The sequence below is a fragment of the Dendrobates tinctorius genome, unplaced genomic scaffold, assembly GCF_039654945.1.
Source record: "Dendrobates tinctorius isolate UK_male_01 unplaced genomic scaffold, ASM3965494v1 ptg000028l, whole genome shotgun sequence".
Taxonomy (NCBI): domain Eukaryota; kingdom Metazoa; phylum Chordata; class Amphibia; order Anura; family Dendrobatidae; genus Dendrobates; species Dendrobates tinctorius.
Window position 1 is genome coordinate 63,559,850 of NW_027361696.1, and position 18,543 is coordinate 63,578,392.

Sequence of the window (18,543 nt, forward strand, 5' to 3'; positions counted from 1 at the left end):
CGGCAGTTCTGTGGCCGGAAATGCCATGTTGATGCCAGAGGTCAGAGGAGAATGGGCAGACTGGTTCGAGCTGATAGAAAGGCAACAGTGACTCAAATTGCCACCCGTTACAACCAAGGTAGGCAGAAGAGCATCTCTGAACGCACAGTGCGTCGAACTTTGAGGCAGATGGGCTACAGCAGCAGAAGACCACACTGGGTACCACTCCTCTCAGCTAAGAACAGGAAACTGAGGCTACAATTTGCACAAGCTCATCGAAATTGGACAGTAGAAGATTGGAAAAACGTTGCCTGGTCTGATGAGTCTCGATTTCTGCTGCGACATTCGGATGGTAGGGTCAGAATTTGGCGTAAACAACATGAAAGCATGGATCCATCCTGCCTTGTATCAACGGTTCAGGCTGGTGGTGGTGGTGTCATGGTGTGGGGAATTTTTTCTGGGCACTCTTTGGGCCCCTTGGTACCAATTGAGCATCGTTGCAATGCCACAGCCTACCTGAGTATTGTTGCTGACCATGTCCATCCCTTTATGACCACAATGTACCCAACATCTGATGGCTACTTTCAGCAGGATAATGCGCCATGTCATAAAGCTCGAATCATCTCAGATTGGTTTCTTGACCATGACAATGAGTTTACTGTACTCAAATGGCCTCCTCAGTCACCAGATCTCAATCCAATAGAGCATCTTTGGGATGTGGTGGAACGGGAGATTCGCATCAGGGATGTGCAGCCGACAAATCTGCGCCAACTGTGTGATGCCATCATGTCAATATGGTCCAAAATCTCTGAGGAATGCTTCCAGCACCTTGTTGAATCTCTGCCACGAAGAATTGAGGCAGTTCTGAAGGCAAAAGGGGGTCCAACCCCTTACTAGCATGGTGTACCTAATAAAGTGGCCAGTGAGTGTATATACTACATGCATGCAACATGCATACTACATATATACTATATATACTACATGTATCATACATACTACATATATACTACATGCTACATACATGCTACATACTACATACATGCTACATACTACATACATAATACATATATACTACATGCATGCAACATACATACAACATACAGTGGGGCAAAAAAGTATTTAGTCAGTCAGCAATAGTGCAAGTTCCACCACTTAAAAAGATGAGAGGCGTCTGTAATTTACATCATAGGTAGACCTCAACTATGGGAGACAAACTGAGAAAAAAAAATCCAGAAAATCACATTGTCTGTTTTTTTTTCATTTTATTTGCATATTATGGTGGAAAATAAGTATTTGGTCAGAAACAAGCAATCAAGATTTCTGGCTCTCACAGACCTGTAACTTCTTCTTTAAGAGTCTCCTCTTTCCTCCACTCATTACCTGTAGTAATGGCACCTGTTTAAACTTGTTATCAGTATAAAAAGACACCTGTGCACACCCTCAAACAGTCTGACTCCAAACTCCACTATGGTGAAGACCAAAGAGCTGTCAAAGGACACCAGAAACAAAATTGTAGCCCTGCACCAGGCTAGGAAGACTGAATCTGCAATAGCCAACCAGCTTGGAGTGAAGAAATCAACTGTGGGAGCAATAATTAGAAAATGGAAGACATACAAGACCACTGATAATCTCCCTCGATCTGGTGCTCCACGCAAAATCCCACCCCGTGGGGTCAGAATGATCACAAGAACGGTGAGCAAAAATCCCAGAACCACGTGGGGGACCTAGTGAATGAACTGCAGAGAGCTGGGACCAATGTAACAAGGCCTACCATAAGTAACACACTACGCCACCATGGACTCAGATCCTGCAGTGCCAGACGTGTCCCACTGCTTAAGCCTGTACATGTCCGGGCCCGTCTGAAGTTTGCTAGAGAGCATTTGGATGATCCAGAGGAGTTTTGGGAGAATGTCCTATGGTCTGATGAAACCAAACTGGAACTGTTTGGTAGAAACACAACTTGTCGTGTTTGGAGGAAAAAGAATACTGAGTTGCATCCATCAAACACCATACCTACTGTAAAGCATGGTGGTGGAAACATCATGCTTTGGGGCTGTTTCTCTGCAAAGGGGCCAGGACGACTGATCCGGGTACATGAAAGAATGAATGGGGCCATGTATCGTGAGATTTTGAGTGAAAACCTCCTTCCATCAGCAAGGGCATTGAAGATGAAACGTGGCTGGGTCTTTCAACATGACAATGATCCAAAGCACACCACCAGGGCAACGAAGGAGTGGCTTCGTAAGAAGCATTTCAAGGTCCTGGAGTGGCCTAGCCAGTCTCCAGATCTCAACCCTATAGAAAACCTTTGGAGGGAGTTGAAAGTCCATGTTGCCAAGCGAAAAGCCAAAAACATCACTCCTCTAGAGGAGATCTGCATGGAGGAATGGGCCAACATACCAACAACAGTGTGTGGCAACCTTGTGAAGACTTACAGAAAACGTTTGACCTCTGTCATTGCCAACAAAGGATATATCACAAAGTATTGAGATGAAATTTTGTTTCTGACCAAATACTTATTTTCCACCATAATATGCAAATAAAATGAAAAAAAACCAGACAATGTGATTTTCTGGATTTTTATTTCTCAGTTTGTCTCCCATAGTTGAGGTCTACCTATGATGTAAATTACAGACGCCTCTCATCTTTTTAAGTGGTGGAACTTGCACTATTGCTGACTGACTAAATACTTTTTTGCCCCGCTGTATATACTACATGCATACTACATATATACTATATATACTACATGTAACATACATACTACATATATACTACATGCTACATACATGCAACATACATACTACATACATGCTACATACATACTACATACATAATACATATATACTACATGCATGCAACATACATACAACATATATACTACATGCATGCAACATGCATACTACATATATACTATATATACTACATGTAACATACATACTACATATATACTACATGCTACAAACATGCAACATACACACTACATACATGCTACATACATACACACTACATGCTACATACATGCAACATACATACTACATACATGCTACATACATGCAACATACTACATACATGCTACATACATACCACATGCATGCAACATGCATACTACATATATACTGCATATATATTACATGTATGCAACATACATATATACTACATACAATACATACATATAGACATACAGTACATATAACATAGAGTACATACCGTCACTTGTCACTTTGATCCCCGAAGCCATTGTCACCTGAGGGATAAATATCAAAATAAAAAAACACCAATATACTTACCCCGATCCGCAGAAGTCCACGAGGGTCCCACGTCCATCTTGCGTGGAGAACAGCAGCATCAGCTGATGCTACCGTTCTCTACCAGCTCCAGGAATACAATGACGGAAGGTAGGTATCCTTCCGCACTGTATTCCTCCACCACTTTAAAAAAAAAAAAGTCCCTAGTCTCACTTTATGCCATTGCTGCGTGGGAATGCAGCAATGGCATAAAGTGAGACTAGGAACTTTTTTTACAGTGGTGGAGGAATACAGTGTGGAAGGATACCTACATTCCGTCATTGTATTCCTGGAGCTGGTAGAGAACGGTAGCATCAGCTGATGCTGCTGTTCTCCACGCAAGATGGACGTGGGACCCTCGTGGACTTCTGCGGATCGGGTTAAGTATATTGGTGCTTTTTTATTTTGATATTTATACCTCAAGGGGACAATGGCTTCGGGATCAAAGTGACAAGTGACGATGAGTATGTACTCTATGTTATATGTACTGTATGTCTATATGTATGTATTGTATGTAGTATATATGTATGTTGCATGCATGTAGTATATATGCAGTATATATGTAGTATGCATGTTGCATGCATGTGGTATGTAGCATGTATGTAGTATGTATGTTGCATGTATGTAGTATGTAGTGTGTATGTATGTAGCATGTATGTAGTATGTATGTTGCATGTATGTAGCATGTAGTGTGTATGTTGCATGTATGTAGCATGTAGTATATATGTAGTATGTATGTTACATGTAGTATATATAGTATATATGTAGTATGCATGTTGCATGCATGTAGTATATATGTTGTATGTATGTTGCATGCATGTAGTATATATGTATTATGTATGTAGTATGTATGTAGCATGTATGTAGTATGTATGTTGCATGTATGTAGCATGTAGTATATATGTAGTATGTATGTTACATGTAGTATATATAGTATATATGTAGTATGCATGTAGTATATATGTTGTATGTATGTTGCATGCATGTAGTATATATGTATTATGTATGTAGTATGTAGCATGCATGTAGTATGTAGCATGTATGTAGCATGTAGTATATATGTAATATGTATGTTACATGTAGTATATATAGTATATATGTAGTATGCATGTTGCATGCATGTAGTATGCATGTTGCATGCATGTAGTATATATGTTGTATGTATGTTGCATGCATGTAGTATATATGTAGTATGTATGTAGCATGTATGTAGTATGTAGCATGTATGTAGCATGCATGTAGTTTGTAGCATGTATGTAGTATGCATGTTGCATGTAGTATGTATGTTACATGTAGTATATATTGTGATAAAACACTCCGGGATCGCCTTTGCTGGGGTCAAAGGTCACGTGCGTTCAGCATGAAACTCAGGCGCAGAGCTGGGATTCGTGTATAACTGACCCTGGGTCAGGTTTATTAACGGTGAAAGCAATGCAAAAGGAAATAAAACAAAAAACAAATCCTTGCCTGTCCGGCACTAACTAAACAATGGACAACCTAACTACCAACTGGCGGGCTTCTCCCGTCCAGCCAAACCACAGTTGCAGTGGGCACTGCTTCCACTCACGTGTGTCTCTCACACAGACAGGCTCTCTGTGTTCCCAGGCTGAGACACTCACACAACCACCTTGCATCCTTTTATATCCACCTCCCATTATTCATTAGCAAGCAGGTGCGATACTGACCAGACTAGGCCACATAGGAAAGGAATCTGGGCGAGATATACCTGCCCTCATCCACTATTCCCACATGATTCTCACATATCCCCCCCTCTGCTCAGACCACTCTGGTCGAGCAATGACACCCGCCAAACAGTGCACTCGGGACAGGGCATCTGCATTCCCCATCTGTACCCCTGGGCGGTGCTCCACCGTAAAAGTGTAGGCCTGCAGGGCAAGGAACCACCGGGTCACCCGGCTATTCCGTTCCTTGTTCAAGTGCATCCACTTGAGAGGGGCATGGTCAGTGATCAGCCTGAACTTTCGGCCCACCAGGTAATATTTGAGGGCCTCTAGAGCCCACTTAATGGCGAGGCACTCTTTTTCTACGACTGCATACCTTTGCTCGTGTTTATTCAGCTTCCTGCTGAGATAGAGGACTGGGTGTTCCACTCCGTCCCTCACTTGTGAGAGTACGGCCCCGATACCGGTATCCGAGGCATCCGTTTGTACCACAAACTCGCTGCGGAAGTCCGGAGTCACCAGTACGGGCTGAGAGCAAAGTTCCCGGTTTTAGGCTATGGAAGGCTTCTTCAGCCGCTAAACTCCATTTAATCATGACGGAGTCTTTCCCTCTTGTAAGATCCGTCAGGGGGTTAGCGATGGCTGCAAAATTGGGTATGAACCGGCGATAATAGCCGGCGATCCCCAGGAAGGCTTGCACCTGCTTCTTGTTGACAGGTTGTGGCCAGTCCTGAACCGCCTGAATCTTATCAACCTGGGGTTTAACAACACCCCTCCCAATTACATACCCCAAATACCGGGCTTCTTCTAGCCCGATGTGACATTTCCTGGGGTTCGCGGTTAGACCTGCCTCCCACAGGTCGTCAATCACAGCTTGTACTTTCTGGAGATGAGTCTCCCAGTCCAAGCTGTAAATGACAATGTCATCCAAATAGGCCGAAGCGTACCGCCTATGTGGCCTCAGGACTCGATCCATCAGTCTCTGGAAGGTCGCTGGTGCCCCGTGCAGTCCAAACGGCATATACACATACTGAAATAAACCTTCCGGCGTAGCAAATGCCGTCTTTTCTCTGGCAGCCTCAGCCAGAGGGATCTGCCAATACCCCTTGGTTAGATCTAGGGTCGTAATATACCGGGCTTTTCCTAACCGATCTATTAACTCGTCGACCCGGGGCATAGGATAGGCATCAAATTTTGAGACCGCATTCAGTTTCCTGAAGTCATTGCAGAACCGGATGGTGCCGTCCGGTTTAGGAATTAGCACAATCGGGCTGGACCACGCACTGTGCGATTCCTCAATGACTCCTAACTCTAACATTGCCTTCACTTCTCGGGAAACGGCTTCACGGCGCGCTTCCGGGATTCGGTAGGGCTTTACGTGAACTGTGACACCAGGTTCCGTTACGATGTCATGTTTCATTAGCATAGTCTGCCCGGGTTTTTCTGAGAAAAACTTTTGGTTGTGAAGTAGAAACTGCCTGACCTCAGTCTTTTGCCGCTCCGAGAGAGTCTCTGCAACCCGTACCTCCGGTACGGTATGCGAGCAGACGGGACGGGCCAGCTCCGCTGACAAGGCAGACCGATCTTTCCAGGGTTTTATCAGATTTACATGATAAATCTGTTCAGGTTTCCGTTTACCTGCCTGGTATACTTTGTAGTTTACTTCACCAACTCTTTCCTTGATCTCAAAGGGGCCCTGCCACTTTGCCAGGAACTTACTGTCCACCGTGGGGACCAGGATCAACACCCTATCTTCGGGTGCAAACGTACGGATCTTGGCGCCCCTATCATAGATTCTTTTTTGGGCTCCTTGAGCCTGTATCATGTGTTCTTTGACGATAGGCATAACAGCCGCAATACGGTCCTGCATTTGTGTGACGTGATCTATCACTGTTTTAAACGGAGTGACCTGACCCTCCCAGGTTTCTTTTGCAATGTCTAACAGTCCGCGAGGACGACGGGCGTACAATAACTCGAAAGGCGAGAATCCCGTGGAAGACTGGGTTACTTCCCTGATGGCAAATAGCAAATATGGAAGTAAATAGTCCCAGTTCTTCCCATCCTTGTCTATCACCTTTCTCAGCATCTGCTTCAGAGTTTTATTGAACCGTTCGACCAACCCGTCTGTTTGAGGGTGATACACGGATGTGCGTAATGGTTCGATTTGTAACAATCGGCAGAGCTCCTTCATTACCCTGGACATAAAGGGGGTCCCCTGGTCAGTGAGTATCTGTTTTGGTATACCGACCCGACTAAACACATGCACCAGTTCCTTGGCAATCGTCTTGGTGGCCGTGTTACGCAAAGGGATGGCCTCCGGGTAACGAGTGGCATAATCCAAGATGACCAGGATATGTTGGTGTCCACGTGCAGACCGTGGAAGGGGCCCAACTAAATCCATCCCAATCCTCTCAAACGGGACTTCAATAATAGGTAGGGGTACCAAAGGGCTACAGAACCGGGGCTTAGGTGCAGAGGCTTGGCAGTCAGGACAAGACTCACAATATACTCGAATATCGTGATGCATGCCTGGCCAAACAAAACAGTGTAATATCCTTTCGGTGGTTTTCTGGACTCCCAGGTGACCTCCCATCACATGTCCGTGGGCCAGGTCCAGCACCTGCCGCCGGTAGGGTTTTGGCACGACTAATAGTTGCACCGTATCTTCCCCCTTTTTCTCTATCTGATAGAGTAAATCATTCTCCAGAACCATGTAAGGATATGCCAGCCTAGAGCCAGGTTCAACGGGTACCCCATTTATCACTTTTACATTTGTCCTAGCCTGAGAAAGGGTAGGATCCTTTATTTGCTCGCTTTGGAAGTCATCTTTCTGAACTTCCAAATCCGGCAAACGGGGAGGTGGACGGCTGTCGGCCTCCTCCTCTTCCCCGGTCTCCTCCGTATCACCCGCCATGACTGAAAACGGGAACTGTAGGTCATTTCCAGCAGACTCTTCCCCCGAGTCTTCCGGGGAGACCTCTTCCAGGGGTTCGGGACCCACACGCGCCCTGGGAGAAGAATCATGTACACTATTACCCGAGGGCATCAACTGATTCTCCCACAATTGCCAGAAGTGGGGAAAATCCCGGCCCAGGATAACATCATGCAATAATGCCGGGACGAGTCCCACTTTATGTTGCACAGACCCATAGGAAGTAGTAATGCATATGACCGCGGTGAGGTACGAACAGGTGTCTCCATGCACACACGTTACAGAAAATTTGTCTGATGGTCCAGTCGGGGCTGACACCAGACTGGCCTTCACCAGAGTCACCACACTTCCCGAGTCTAACAATGCCACCACATTTTTGCCATCAACAGTTAAATCACACAAGTGTTTTTCCACATCCTTTTGACCGGCATTCACACTCACTACCCGTGCAACCATAGACATGCGGTTTTTAGAGTCTGTGACGTCGCACTGCATGGGTTCAGTAGTGACCGGACAGTTCGCAGCAATATGTCCCATCTCTTGGCAGCGGAAACACCTAACGGGCCCCTTGCTTAGACCATAGTTCGTTACTCTCGGCCTCGCAGTGCGGGCAGTCCCGTTTTCCTCCCCCACTGTCTTAGGGATTTTTCCATCTCCCCTATTCCCTGGAACAGTCTTACCGGTTCCACGTGGAGATGATGAAGAACGAGGTGGGGTAGCGTCGTCTCGGAGTCCTTCCGCCACGGAGTAACGTTCAACCAGATCCACCAGTTGATCTGCCGTCGTAGGATTTCCATGGCTTACCCACTTCCTCAGGGCTGGCGGTAGAGCTCTCAGGTACTTGTCCATGACGACTCTCTGAATTATCTCTGGCGCTGTCAACACCTCGGGTTGTAGCCATTTCTTCGTCACGTGGATCAGGTCGAACATCTGTGACGGTGGTGGTTTACCCGGCTGATAAGTCCATTGATGCACTCTCTGTGCACGGACAGCGGTCGTCACTCCCAGCCGGGCCAAGATCTCGGCTTTCAATTTGTCAAAGTCCTGCGCAGCTTCAGGTTCCAAGTCATAATACGCCTTTTGGGCCTCACCGGAAAGAAACGGGGCAATCAGGCCGGCCCATCGTGCCTTCGGCCATTTTTCTCGCACCGCCATCCGTTCAGACGTGGTCAGGTATGCCTCGACGTCATCTTCGGTCGTCATCTTCTGCCACTACCGACTCACGTGACTCTGCTTCCAGGTTAAGCTCAGGTAAGCTTGCCAAGCGCTGCGCCACCTGCTGGAGAAGCGAACGATCGGTAACTGTCATGTCCACCAACTCCTTCAGCTGGGCCATCATCACCCGATTAGCTTCTTGCTGGACGGCGGTGGACTGTACCAGCGCTTTCACCACGTCCTCCATGCTCATGCTTGCAACGTGATGCCCGTGTTCTCCACCACAATGTGATAAAACACTCCGGGATCGCCTTTGCTGGGGTCAAAGGTCACGTGCGTTCAGCATGAAACTCAGGCGCAGAGCTGGGATTCGTGTATAACTGACCCTGGGTCAGGTTTATTAACGGTGAAAGCAATGCAAAAGGAAATAAAACATAAAACAAATCCTTGCCTGTCCGGCACTAACTAAACAATGGACAACCTAACTACCAACTGGCGGGCTTCTCCCGTCCAGCCAAACCACAGTTGCAGTGGGCACTGCTTCCACTCACGTGTGTCTCTCACACAGACAGGCTCTCTGTGTTCCCAGGCTGAGACACTCACACAACCACCTTGCATCCTTTTATATCCACCTCCCATTATTCATTAGCAAGCAGGTGCGATACTGACCAGACTAGGCCACATAGGAAAGGAATCTGGGCGAGATATACCTGCCCTCATCCACTATTCCCACATGATTCTCACAATATGTAGTATGCATGTTGTATGTATGTAGCATGTATGTAGCATGTAAATTTTTTTTTTTTTTTTTTACATTCAACACATTAGCCGGATGATGGGACTACTACTGTCCCATCATTGGCTAATGTGTCAATCACTGTCATGGTAGCAGGCATCGCCCGATGGGACTTGTAGTCCCATCGGATGATGCCTGCACAGACCCCCGGAGCCTGCACAGCCCACCGGCAGGCCGGCACAGCCCCCCGGCAGGCCGGCACAGACCATCGGAGCCTGCACAGCTCCCCGGCAGGCCGGCACAGCTCCCCGACAGGCCGGCACAGACCCCCGGAGCCTGCACAGCCCACCGGCAGGCCGGCACAGCCCCCCGGCAGGCCGGCACAGACCACCGGAGCCTGCACAGACCACCGGCAGGCCGGCACAGCCCCACCGGCAGGCCGGCACAGACCCCCGGAGCCTGCACAGACCGCCGGCAGGCCTGCACAGACCACCGGAGCCTGCACAGACCCCCCGGCAGGCCGGCACAGCCCCCCGAAAGGCCCGTACAGACCCCAGAGAGGCTGTACAAGGCAAAAATAGGGTTTTTCTTATTCCGATACCGGAAGTCCCATAGACTTGAATGGGACTTCCGGTATCAGAATCGGCGATACCCGATATTTTTTTTAGATCGGCCGATACCATCCGATACGATATTTTTAAGTATCGGACGGTATCGCTCAACACTAGTTAGGAGTCATGTCGCTTTTCCAGAGTTTTTGTTCTACTAGTAATGTGGGAACTCCCCGATATTTCCAGTGACAAGTGACAACCCTGAGTGGGGGCTGATTTTTGCTGGCTAAGTTAGGGTTTTTATTGTAATATTTTGGGGTATATAAGTTTTGATCGATTCCAGTATAAGGCTGGGATCACATTTTTATGCTCTACGCAGCTGCGCTGAGCATTTATGTCTGGATTTCTGTGTAAATCCCACAAAAATGCGATTCAGACCAAACCTCTAACTCTAATGAGACAGATGGACACACTTTGGAGTTCGTTTTGGCGTCTGCTCCAGTGGTATTGATCTTTTTAAGCATTCACAGATCTATGGTCAACCACACTGGTGCGCTAAAGAGACGCCTAAAAAAAAGTGAGCCAAGCCTTATTGTGATTTTTGGGAGGTAGAATGAACAAATGGACAGCAGTACAAGAATAGTTCATATTTTTATTTTTTGTGATTCACCGTACGATATAAGTAATCAGGCGGATTTACTCTTCGGGTCGGTGCGAATACAGCAATACCAGATTTATATATTTTTTTGTTTTGCTGCTATCACACGGTAAAAATGCATTTTTATTTTTTAGGCAACAGAACTGTATGAGGGCTCATTTTTTGTGTGACGATTTGGAGATTTGTTTGGTACTATTTTGGGGTACAAAAGGGAAGTTGGAAGGATCCAGCAGTAGGCGAGAGTGAACTAAAAAATAATTTTTATTCCATGTTATTTAAAAACCTTTTCAAAGATCATATTGTCAGGCACAGTACACTGCATGAGCAGATGAACGCGTTTCAACGTTAGTCTTTCTCAAGGTCTTGAGAAAACATTTAAATCACCTTTTTTTTTCTCTTTGCATTTTTGAGGGGAATCGAAAAAATCAAGTTCCATAGTTTCGGTATTCTTTTTTCTTTATTTAAATTTTCTGCTCAGTTTATAAGATATACAGTATATTTTATTATTTTATAAGTTTAGGCAATGTACACATCCATATCAATATATATATATATTTTTTTTTTTAAATAACCCTATTAATGTTTTAATATTTTTTAAAAATATTTTTAATGTTTTTTTACACTTTTAATTAGAACTTGTGATTGCTTCATTGCCGTATATACTGTAATAATGCCCCCCAGTATATTGGGAATTTGATGTTCTCCATTGACGCCTAGCCGTTGAGAGAGCTAACATGGCAGGCATGGGGGGCTTCCAGCAGAACCCCACCTATTATAGCACCCCAAAATAAAATTGCGACTTGGGCCAATGATCATTAGAAGCTATGGCTGCCATTTTAAAGCCTTTTCAGCCTGTCACACTTAACAGTGGCAGTTATAGTGACAGCGCCAGCTACAGTCAGTTGCCAGCTATGTAAAACAGCTGCCACCTGCGCTCGCACAAGGGCTTAAATCACACGATTTGTAACGTGAAAGACACTACAGAAAACTTTCTTAAGAAAATGGTGGTCGTTTATCAAAACTGTCTGTGAGGAAAAACTGCCATTTGTTGCCCATAGCAACCAATCAGAGCGCAGCTTACATTGCACTTTAACTGTTTCAGAAATGAAAGGTGAGCTTTGATTGGTCGCTATGGGCAACAAAGAAAGTGTCGTAAATGAGGCCTAGTGTGACTTTAGGCCCAGGAGAAAATATATACATATAAATATTTGTGGGACGTCCAAAATGTAGAGAAAACCCTTTTTTGCTTCTTTTTTTTTTACCAACACTTTGTAGGAAATGGAATGTCGACACATCGATGAAGGAAGCGGAATTTTCCAGTGTTTTCTTTCAGCCATCCCCTGTACCAGGGCTCCTTACATCACTCTGGTACAAGGGTTGGGAGAGAGAAAGAGTGGACGGCTCATGGCTCAGAAATAGCCCAGCTTTTCACATACCTGTCAGAAAAGAGAAATAAGAAAAGACACTTAATAGTAGGCCAGCGCTAATGCTTTCCATAAATATGAATAAGCAGTGGGAGTGGTAATAAATTATTTCAGTCATTATTAATACATGGACGATGTCACTCCCCCATGAAGCTAAAAGCCACTGAGTATGACAGGAAATCTACCTTGCATTAGTCAAATACATTTGGTGAATGTTTTTCCCAGCAATATGCGCTCCTGAAGGATGATGATGGAACTTGATATTTAGATTCAAGGATGATTTTTATTTTTAATTCAAAATAGAATACAACCGGTTTCGACTGCTAAGAGTCTTCCTCAGGTATAATGTCAAGAATACCTGAGGAACACTCTTAGCAGTCGAAACCAGTTGTATTCTATTTTGAATTAAAAATAAAAATCATCCTTGAATCTAAATATCAAGTTCCATCATCATCCTTCAGGAGCGCATATTGCTGGGAAAAACATTCACCAAATGTTATAACCTATGAAAGCATTGTCCAGCGCTCTCACTAGTTCCCAGATCTTTGCAGCAAACTGAATGGAAAGAGGAATGGAGTGATCCAGGGATTGGATCTACATGCAGTATCTCAAGACACCAAATAGGTGAGTGTATTCACACTGAGTATATACCTTTGATAATTAACTACTACACTTAGAAGCTTGCGCTTCCCACTTTTCTCCCTATAATCCCCTCTTGTTTCATTAGTCAAATACAGTCACCTTATAAAATGTGAAATAGTCATCGCCGAGACAGAGTATATCTCCCAAACCATTGCAAAGGCATCAAAAATATGTAATGTTACCACACAGGCCGCAAAGAACCTAAGCAGTTCATGTCAGCTGCCATTTCTGTATTCCAATAGTCTTCATTAGCAGGGGCGTAACTAGAACTGATTGGGCCCCATAGCAAACTTTTAAATGGGGCCCCCTCAAAGTCACACCCCCTCAAAGACACACCCCCTTCAAGACGCAGTGCGAAATCATTCATAGTGTACATTTTTTTCCGCCGGGGCCCCGGATCCCTACACCAGTGGTCCCCAACCTTTTTTGCACCAGGGACCGGCTTCAAGCAATACCATTCTTCCATGGCCCGGCAGGGCGGGGATGGAGGTGTGACAGGGGCGGGGCTTTGGTCATAAGGGGGCGTGGCTATGGACGCAGTTGTAGTTTAGCAGTGCATACTTATCATTTAATTATAACATTTATAATGTGACTCAACTCACCATAGGTTTTGAATGAGTGGGAGCACCTGGCTTGTTTCTCTGTTTCAGTGGGAGCACTGGGCTACTTCTACTGATGACCATCACTGCTGATGATGATTGGAACCTACAAGGAAATGGAGCATTGAGCACTTAAGAAAAATTGTACTGGAGTACTGTACATGCTGATTATTTTCTAATCATCAGAAAATGTATGTGTGGTTCCCCCCGTCCTGTCCAGCTCTGTGTGGCTCCCCCTGTTGTATGCATAGCTCCCCTGTCACCATCCTTGTATACATGGCTCCGATCCCATCCTCCCATCCTTGTATACATGGCTCTGCTCCCATCCTCCCATCCTTGTATACATGGCTCCGCTCCTACCCTCCCATCCTGTATACATGGCTCCCCTGTCCCATCCTGTATGCATGGCTCCCCTGTCCCATCCTCTATGCATGGCTCCGCTCCCACCCTCTCTCCCTTGTATATATGGCTCTGCTTCCTCTCTCCCTCCCTTGTATATATGGCTCCGCTCCCACTCTCCCTTCCTTGTATTTATGGCTCTACTCCCATGTATTTATGACTTTGCTCCCACTCTCCCTCCCATGTATTTATGGCTCCGCTCCCATGTATTTATGGCTTCGTTCCCACTCTCCCTCCCATGTATTTATGGCTCCACTCCCGCTCCCCCTCCCATGTATTTATGGCTCCGCTCCCACTCTCCCTTCCAGGTATTTATGGCTCCGCTCCCACTCTCCCTCCCTTGTATTTATGGCTCTGCTCCCAACCGGGTATGTATGGCTGGGCTCCCCCATCCTCCCCCAACATACTTACCCCTCACGTTGCTGTCGCTGAACTTCCTTCCCGTCGCTGCACGTCCCTGCATTTCGAGGCGCTTCAGCTTCTTCCTGTGCGGAGTGGTCACGTGCTACCGCTCATTAAGGTCCATGAATATGGACGCCACACCTATGGGAGATGAGTGGCGTCCATATTCATGACCTTAAATGAGCGGTAGCACGTGACCGCTCAGCGCTGAATGAAGCCGCCGCGCCGACAGGGATGACAGGGTGAGTATCAGCTGCTACACCACAGCCGCCGGTGTCCGCGGACCGGCAAGAGCACCGCAACGGACCACTGCTGGGCTGCGGACCGGTGGTTGGGCCAGTAATGTACTTAATTGCACTACCGGGTAGCGCCGATCGGAGCCGGGGACCCGGGCCCATATATGGGCCGGGCCCCAAAGCAACCGCTTCGGCTGCTACCCCAGTAGTTACGCCAGTGCTCAATAGAAATTTTGTGTCTATAGCTCCTATGCAGCTCTCCCTCTCCCTCTCTCTGTCTCTCTCTCTCCCCCCAGAATCCTATTCCTTTAACTTCCTACAGCTCCTGCTTCGACGGATCAGTCAAAAATAACGGATCCGGTGCATCAGTTTTTTACAATCTGCACAGGATCCGTTTTTTTCACACTTTGACAGATTGTGACTGATGACAAAACACTGATGTGTGAAAGAGGCCAAATCATCTGCAAAATATTGCCCTACAGGGTCCACCTCCAGGCTGCGGTGTAGCTGCACTGGCAGTATGTCTGCCCCTGGCTTTTTCTATAACTGGCCCGTATGGTAGATCTGTCCTTTGTGCACACTGTCATGTGCATACCTCTGGAGCGTATGCACCCAACTGTGTGCACAAACACAATGGGTACTAAGATTAAGGTTTATGTTAAATTAACATCTTGCGTTTTTGCTGCGTTTTTTCCCCCAAGGCAAAACCTGCTTTGTTACGTTTTTTTATCCATTCTTCATGCATTTCCACTGTGGGAACGCACTAAAAACGCATGTGCATTTTTTACCTGTGGATTTTCCGGATCAAAGAAATTTTATAGGGAAAATCTGCACAGAAAACTCAGCATACCAGGAAGAGAAATTGACATGCTGCGGATTTGAAACACACGCCGCAGATTAGATTAGATTAGATTATACTGACTAAAAATGAGGCAGGAGATTTCAATAAATCCCATCCACTTTGCTGGAACTGTAAGGCTATGTTCAGAATGAGCCGGGTTGAGAATGATTGGCAGCGGGGGGGGGGGGGGAATGAGCCGGGCCTTCCGGGGGAGATGAGAAATGAGTGAGCGGGGGGGATGAGCCTCCAGAGTGAATCCACAATTTTCATAGTCATGATAATAAAGAAAACTCTTTGATTGAGAAGGTTTGTCCAAACTTTTGGTCTGTACTGTATGTCGCCCACTATACACTGGAGTATCATATATGGGGCCCATCATACACTGGAACATCATATATGGGGCCCATCATACACTGGAGCATCATATATGAGGCTCATTATACACTGTATGGAGAAATATATTGGACTCATTATACTATATGGAGCAATTTACAGGGCTCATTATACTCTATGGGGCCCATCCTATATTGTATGGCATATTATATGGGGCCTATTATATATGGGGCAATATATGGGGCTCATTATTCTTTATGGAACATTATATAGAGCCCATTATACAATTTGGAGCAATATATGGGGCTCATTATACTGTATGGAGCATTATATGGGGTCCATTATTCTGTATGTAGCAATATATGTGGCCATTATTCTGTATGTAGCATTACATTAAGCCCATTATTCTGTATGGAGCAATGTATGTGGTTCATGATACTGTAAGGAGCATTATATGGGGCTCGTTATACTGTATGGATCATTATATGGGGTCCATTATTCAGTATGGAGCAATTTATGGGGCTCATTATTCTGTATGGAGCACAATAAGGTGCAGATAATACTGTATGGAGCAATATATGGGGCTCATTATTCTGCATGGAGCAATATATGGGGCCCATTATACTGTGTGGAGCAATAAATGGGGCTTATTATTCTGTATGGAGTAATATATGGGGCTCATTAGTCTGTATGGAGCACTATGTGGCGCCCATAATACTGTATGGCGCAATATATAGGGCTCATCATTCTGTATGGAGCAATATATGGGGCTCATTATTCTGTATGAAGCAATAGATAGGGCTCATTATTTTATATGGAGCAATATTTAGGGCTCATTATTCTGTATGAAGCAATGTATAGGGCTCATTATTCTGTATGGAGCTCTGTGTGATGCCCATAATACTGTATGAAGGACTATACTGTCCGGTCTAAAATGATAAGTCTGCAGTCACTCTATGCCCTGTGTGCTGTGAGGATTCGCCAGTTTCTGACTTTATTATTATTATTATTATGCATTTATATAGCGCCATTTATTCCATGGCGCTTTACATGTGAAAAGGGGAAATATAGACAAGTATAATAAACATGTGTAAGACAAGAGACACACAAGTACATAAGGAGAGGAGTCCCTGCCCGCGAGGGCTCACAGTCTACAGGCTTATTGTAGAATTTACGATAGCTATAACTAATGTAATTTAAAAAGTAGGTGAATTCATTGGCATTGTACTATACCTATATTTCTCTGCTGTATCTGTGCATCATGAATAGTGGTATGTGTTAAAGGGGCCACTGAGACTCTTTCGCCAGGGCCCAGGAAAACCTGGAGCCGGCCTTCTACACACGTTGCGTCTTTGCTGCGTTTTTTTGTGCAAGCAAAACCTGCTCTCTTGGCAGTAAAGAAACTGCTTACAAAAAGCAGGCTTTGCTACTTTTTTTGCTGTGTTAAGTTTTCCACTTCAGTCAGGAAAAAAAACCAATGGGCATGAGATTTCTGAAATCACATAGCTTTTGCTGGTACTGTGAAATGCAACTTAAAATTTGCATTAAAAAAATCAAAAACACAACGTGTGAACATAGCCTAATACTGTATGTTTAGTATTTGCCGCAGCAACATTAGCTGCAAAAATGCACCAAGAGCTCATCGTGAGAATTTAGCCTTATGGTATGCATACGACACCTTTTTCAGGTTGGTCCGTTTTGAAAACCGCCTGAAAAAGCGGTAACTAAACACTAAAAATAATGAACATATGCACTACAACGTGCTGTTCACACGTTTAGTCTTTCTAGAGACTTTTTACCTTTTCAGATTTCCAAAAATTCTAAGCGGTTAAAAGAAGTTGCTCTTCCATTCTTCTGGCGTTTTCCTACTCTGAAGCCTCTCAGAAAACAGTCGAGGGTCTTTTCAAGTGTTTATTTTACAGTGTTTTTACTTCAACAATCTCTAACAGTTTCTTCATTGTTGAATGGAGTTAAAAAAAAACACACAACAACCTGAAAATGCTGATTAAAAGCATGCCTGATAAACCACTAGAAAAAATGTCGCTGTCTATGTATTATCTATCTATCTATCTATCTTCTATTATATATATATATATCTATTAACTATCTATTATCTATCTCTCCTATTTACCGTATCTTTCTATTTATTATCTATCTATTATCTATCTAGCTATCTATTTATATTCTATCTATTATCTCTCATCTATTATCTATCTATAAAAAAACCCTGACCAGCACCTCCTAAGTGTGAATAGGTGCATCTTGCTGAGGGACAACGCAGTTGGAAGTTGTTATTTCCATGGACATTATATGTCTTGGCATTCATAGAGTGCTGTTGTGCTTTTTTATACATATTTTGCAGTCACAGTAGCTTGCACCTATTCAAACTTAGGAGGTGCTGGTCAGGTTTTTTGTATAGCTAAGGCTGGTTTCACATTAGCGCTTTTTAAGCGCACGCACGGCCGGAGGTAGCTCCGCCCCCGAGCCGGCTCTCTGCCCGGCGTGCCCGCCCCTTGCTTGTAGCGCCGCCTCCTAGCGGACAGCGGCGCCTGCGATCGGCGCACCCTATCTTTAGCATAGGGTGCGCAGATCGTGCGCAGGCCGTGCGCTAGTTGCGCTTTGACCTGCGCTGCGCACTTTTGACGGTGCGCCGTGCGCGCCAAAATCGAACTTTTTGGATTTTGGCGCGC